Source organism: Cebus imitator, unplaced genomic scaffold, assembly GCF_001604975.1.
Source record: "Cebus imitator isolate Cc_AM_T3 unplaced genomic scaffold, Cebus_imitator-1.0 Scaffold673, whole genome shotgun sequence".
Taxonomy (NCBI): domain Eukaryota; kingdom Metazoa; phylum Chordata; class Mammalia; order Primates; family Cebidae; genus Cebus; species Cebus imitator.
The window spans coordinates 406,030-412,359 of NW_016107988.1; the positions used below are offsets into that span (position 1 = coordinate 406,030).

The window sequence follows — 6,330 nt, forward strand, 5'->3', positions numbered from 1 at the left end:
AAAAAAAAAAAAAAAAAAGAGTGAGCATATTTTTAACCATCCTCAGCTCATAATAGAGCAAACAGGTCAGCAGAATAATAATTCATGCTATTGCATGTGTAATGAACTGGCAACAAGAGAAAGGTGGTCGAAGAAAGTTAGAGAGGAACTGTGTCTTGTAAGAATTAAAATCTAGGGGCTCCATAATCATCTGGCATCTGTTCAACGTTGTATCTATGGTTAGAAATGTACGTGACAGAAACTCCCAGGAATCTCATGGATTCTTCTTTTAAGGTCCGGGTCAACTGTGGCCACAATGTAACACTTATGGTGAATTACTCTCTGTACTAAGCAGTCATCTGCGTAGGTTCCTTTGTGTGTACATGGTAAACGTTCAAATCTTGGATCCTTGGCGATCCTTAGAGCCACTTGATACTTCTGCCCAATTTCTCAGTTTCAGCCATTATATAATCAGTTATACAAGGGACACACTTGGCATACAGACAGTCCATCATTGACTGCACTAAGTCCTGTTTGGCTTTTATGGAAAAGTTGATAACGTTGGTATCAATGATAATGTGGAAAGGTGGGCCCAGCTGTGTATTATATAGCTAGTGCTCGACTTACGACCACGGTCGGACTGCAGACCGATCGTAACACGATTTAGTTGTAAGTTGAGTAGGCTATATGTACAGCTGAAATGGTGCACGCGGAGATGGTAGTGCTGCCAGAAGCTGGTCTGCACTGTCATACGGCCAGCTGGGCAACGTTTGCGCAGCCAGACGCGGAGCAGTCGTGGCTAGCGATTGTGGTCATAAAGTCGAATGGTCGTAAGTTGCATAGGTGGTAAGTCGATCAATACCCGTATTGGAAAATAGGAAGGGTGTTGAGGAACCCCTCTTTCCTTTAACACGCTGGGATCCTTCTTCTCTTTTTAGGTTTTAATCTATCCTTTTCTTTAAGCTTCTGATCTCTGAGACTAAGCATTCGCTTCATGGTCGCATACTTCCTTGTTTTCTTTTGCTTCCCCATAGTCAGGCCACACTTCCTCCCATGTTTTAATGGGGTTGTTACTACTTGCTGAATTGTTTAAGTTCCCTATAGCTTCTGGATATTAAACCTTTGTCAGATGCATGGCTTGCGAATATTTTCTCCCATTCTGTACATTGTTTGCTTTGTTGATAGTTTTTATTTGCTGTGCGGAAGTTATTTGGTTTAACGACGTCCCACTTGTCTATTTCCTTTTCTGTTGCAAGTACTTTTGGAGACTTTGTCATGAAATCTTTGCCAAGCCAACGCCTATGTTCAGAATGGTATGTCCTATATTTTCTTCTAGGGTTTTAATAGTTTTAGGTCTCATATTTTTGTCTTTGATCTAATTTGAGTTGATTTTTGTGTATGGTGAAAGGAAGAGGTCCAGTTTCAATCTTGTGTGTATGGCTAGCTAGATATCACAACATCATTTATTGAATAGGAAGTCCTTTCCCCATTGCTTGTTTTTGCCAGGTTTGTCAAAGGTCAGATGAATTGTAGGTTTGCAGCTTTATTTCTGGGTTCTCCAACCTGTTCAGTTGGTCTATGTGTCTGTTTTTGTACCAGTACCATGCTGTTTTGGTTACTGTAGTTTTGCAGTACAGTTTGAAGTCAAGATAGTGTGAGTCCTCTGTCTTTTTCCTTTTTGCTTATAATTGCTTTGGCTATTCATCCTCTTTTTTGGTTCCATATGCATTTTAGAATAGTTTTTGTTCTAAATGTGTGAAAAATGATATTGGTCATTTGATAGGAATAGCATGGAATCTGTAAATTACCTTGGGCAGTATGGCCCTTTTAATGATATTGATTCTTCCTATATATGAGCATAGAATGTTTTTCCATTTGTTTGTGTTGTCTTTGATTATTTTTAGCAGTGTTTCATAATTCCAGTAGAGATCTTTCACCTCCCTTGTTAGCTGTATTCCTAGGTATTTTATTATCCTCATGGCTATTTTGAATTAGTCCAGGACATCTTTCAAGTGTCCACTTTTTCCTTGTCTATCACTGTCACTCTAATCCATCATCTCTGGAGGTACACAAATAAAATAGCACCTTTAATGGTTTTTGTATATTTAAATTGTTCTTTTAAAATATATTCCTTATACCTTCAAACAGTGTGAACTTTAAAAAATGTGAATCTGAACATGTCAGTAGTACACACAGACACACACACACACACACACCTTAATCAGTTGTTTCCCATGTTTTACAGATAAAGACTGAAGATATTAATATGGCATATAAGGCCATGCATGATCTGTCTCCTATCACTTCCCATACCTCATGTGTCCCCCATGACTCCCTTTTCTCCTCTATAGTCACAGAGGGTCTTTAACCATGTCATGGTTACTCTCTTCCCAGGGTGTTTGAATATACTTTTCCCTTCGACCGAATGAGCCTAATTTTTCATGCTAATCATTAGATCTTAATTCAACTAAAACTTTCTCAGAGATCCTTTTTGACTGCCTTTATGGCTCATATCTCCCAGTTATACACACTGTAGCATTTCCTAAGTATAACAAGGAGCAGTATATGAAATTTGGCCTATTACTTTATAGTAAGTTCTTAGCACAGTGTCTGCCCTTCATAATGGTGCTACAGATTACTATTATTAAATATTTGATGAATATTTGATACATAATTTATAATTATGCTGGCTAGAATATATATTCAAGTGTTTCTTATGAGTTAGCTGAGATAGCATGAGCGATTCACTTTCTCTCCCTATGTACATGATTAACAAAACTACCTGGTGCACGTGTGTGTGTGTGTGTACATACGTCTGGCATTGATACATATATATATATATTTATATACACATACATACATATATGCATGCACATATATATGTATTTATTAATTCTTTTCTCTCTAGAAATATATCAGATTTTACTCTACTTTCTCCTGCACTTATTAAGCAGAGGTTTCAAAAGTCATTTTTATTCTTTGGAGTAAAAGGGTTATTTTCCTCCTCTTTTGATTATAGGATTATTAATTTTTTCTTGAAACGTTTTACAAATTCATTAGGATAAGACTAAGTATTTTTCTTTTTTAGTTTTACATAAGTTTTTGGTGTACATGTGGTATTTGGCTACATAAGTAAATTCTTTAATGGTGATTTGTGAGATTTTGGTGCACCAATTACCCATTTATACACTGCACCATATTTGTAGTATTTATCCCTTGTCCCCTTCTCACTCTTCTACCCAAGTCCCCAAAGTTCACTGTATCATTCTTATGCATTTGTGTCCTCATAGATTAGTTCTCAGATATCAGTGAGCACATATAATGTTTGGTTTTTGATTCTTGAGTTACATCACTTACAATAATAGTCTCCAATCTCATCCAGATCACTGCAAATAGTGTTAATTTATTCATTTTTATGGCCACATAGTATTCCATCATATATATATACACACACACATATATATGATGTATATATATGATGTACATAGAGATATATATATATATGATATATATATCATATATATATCACGTATATATATGATATATGTCATATATATCATGTATATATATGATATATATATATACATGATATATACACATCCGTTCCTTTATCTTCTCATTGATTGATGGGCATTTGGGTTGGTTCCATGATTTTACAATTGTGAATTGTGGTGCTATAAACATGTGTGTACAAGTATCTTTTTCGAATAATGACTTCTTTTCCTCTGGGTAGATACCCAGTAATGGGACTGCTGGATCAGATGGCAGCTCTACTTTTAGTTCTTTAAGGAATCTCCACACTGTTTTCCATGTCAACTGTACTAGTTTACATTTCCACCAGCGGTGTAGAAGTGTTCCCTGTTAACTGCATCCAGGTCAACATCTACTGTTTTTTGATTATGTACATTCTTGCAGGAGTAAGGTGTTATCGCATTGTGATTTGATTTGCATTTCCCTGATCATTAGTTATGATAAGCATTTTTTCATATGTTTGTTGGCTATTTGTATATCTTCTTTTGTAAATTGTCTACTCATGTCCTTAGCCCACTTTTTGATGGGATTTTTTGTTTTTTTCTTACTGATTTGAGTTCATTGAAGATTCTGGATATTATTCCTTTGCCAGATGTATACATTATGAAGATTTTCTCCTACTCTGTGGGTTGTCTCTTTACTCTGCTAACTGTTCCTTTTGCCATGAAAAAGCTCTTTGGTTTAATTAGGTCCCAGCTATTTATCTTCATTTTTCCTGCATTTGCTTTTGGGTTCTTGATCGTGAAATCCTTGCCCAAGCCAATGTCCAGAAGGGTGTTTCCAATGTTGTCTTCTAGAATTTTTATGGTTTCAGATGTTAGGTTTAAGTCTTTAATCCATCTCGAGTTGATTTTTGTATAAGGTGAGATCAGGATTCAATTTCATTCTCCTACATGTTGCTAGCCAATTATCCCAGCACTATTTGTTGAAAAGGTTGTCTTTTCCCAACTTGATGTTTTTGTTCTCTTTGTCAAAGATCAGCTGACTGTAAGTATTTGGATTTACTTCTGGGTTCTTTATTCTCTTGCATTGGTCTATGTGCCTATTTTTAAACCAGTCCCATGCTGTTTCGGTGACAATGGCCTTATAGCATAGGTTGAAATCAGCTAGTGCGATGCCTCCAGATTTGTTCATTTTGCTTAGTCTTGCTTTGGCTATGCAGGCTCTTTCTTGGTTTCATATGAATTTTAGAATTGTCAATAAATGTGATGCACCACATAAACAGAATTAAAAACAAAAATCACATGATCATCTCAATAGATGCAGAAAAAGCATTTGACAAAATGCAGCATCCCTTTATGAATAAAACTCTCAGCAAAATCGGCATGCAAGGGACGTATCTTAATGCAATGAAAGCCATCTATGAGAAACTCACAGCCAATATAATACTGAATGGGGAAAAGTTGAAAGCATTTCCTCTCAAAACTGGAACAAGACAAAGATGTCCACTCTCACCACTCTTCTTAAGCATAGTACTGGAAGTCCTAGCCAGCACAATCAGACAAGAGAAAGAAATAACAGGCATCCAAATCAGTAGAGCAAAGGTCAAACTGTCACTATTTGCTGACGATATGATCATTTACCTTGAAAACTATAAGGACTCCTCCAGAAACCTCCTAGAGCTGATAAGAGAATTCAGCAAAGTTTCCAGATACAATATTAATGTACACAAATCAGAAGCTCTTTTATACACCAACAGTGACCAAGCAGAGAATCAAATCATGAACTCAACCCCTTTTAAATAGCTGCAAAAGAAATAAAATACTTAGGAATATACCTAACAAAGGAGTCAAAAGACCTCTACAAGGAAAACTACAAAACACTGCTGAAAGAAATTATAGATGACTCAAACAAATGGAAACACATCCCATGCCCATGGATGGGTAAAATCAATATTTTGAAAATGACCATACTGCCAAAAGCTATTGACAAATTCAACACAATCCCCATCAGAATACCACAATCATTCCTCACAGAATTAGAGATATTTGTCTTGGTAAACAATTTCAGTTTTACAAGTCAAACTTTTTTTCAGTTGTATAATGTTTTTCTAAATTATATTTTTAATAGATATTCCTTCATTATTTATTGGTTTTGATCTCTTTCTTAGGAACATAAATTTTCTCATTCTATTTTCCACATGTCTTTTCTTGTGGTTTATAATTGGCTTCTTCTTTTCTTATTATTCTGTATCACAGAAAATGTCCTAGGTTTGTCCTCTATATGATAAATCAATTTCTGTAATACCATTACTATGTTTCACTGTTTGTAAGACTGTATTTCAGCCTGCAATATTAAATCTACTGTCATGTTTCCCTGTCTCACTGTACTCTTTATGCATTTTTTTCTGACTTTAAGTTAACTCAGTGTTGATCATGGTGTCTCACATTTTCATCATCACTTTCAACTCTCCTACTGAGAACATAATAGAGTATCAACTTTCCAAAACTGATTTAAGTTCATGTGGCACATCTTTCTAAAAAAAATCTGGGTTGTGGTTTGGTTCTGTTACTGTTGTTTTTGGAACTTGCTACATTCATGAAATTAAAAATACAAAACTTTGTCTAGTGTTATGTCAGTTTCAGATCTAAATCTGTGAAATTTTACTTCCCTTAATAGTCATGCAACAGCTATTAGAATAATTTTCTTAATATGAAAAACAAGGAGATAAGTAGTTAGCCTATCCTATAGCTGAGGCAAAATAGTTTTTATTGTTATTGTTTTATAATTATATCTGTTTTGTGTAAGATTTCTGGTTTAAGGAAGTAATACTTATTTTACCACCCAATTGTTTGCCCATGGGGAGATCTGTTTCTGGAT

General features: G+C 35.3%; 1 pseudogene across 1 annotated transcript; it reads right to left on the reverse strand.

The window, feature by feature from the left end:
* Nucleotides 1–164: 164 nt before the first annotated feature.
* On the reverse strand, nucleotides 165–1,023 carry LOC108295986 (annotated as a pseudogene). Its single transcript, XR_005198307.1, has 2 exons — nucleotides 842–1,023; nucleotides 165–590 (listed from the first exon to the last, which is right to left on the reverse strand). The product of XR_005198307.1 is annotated as an rRNA-processing protein FCF1 homolog (transcript).
* Nucleotides 1,024–6,330: the final 5,307 nt, after the last annotated feature.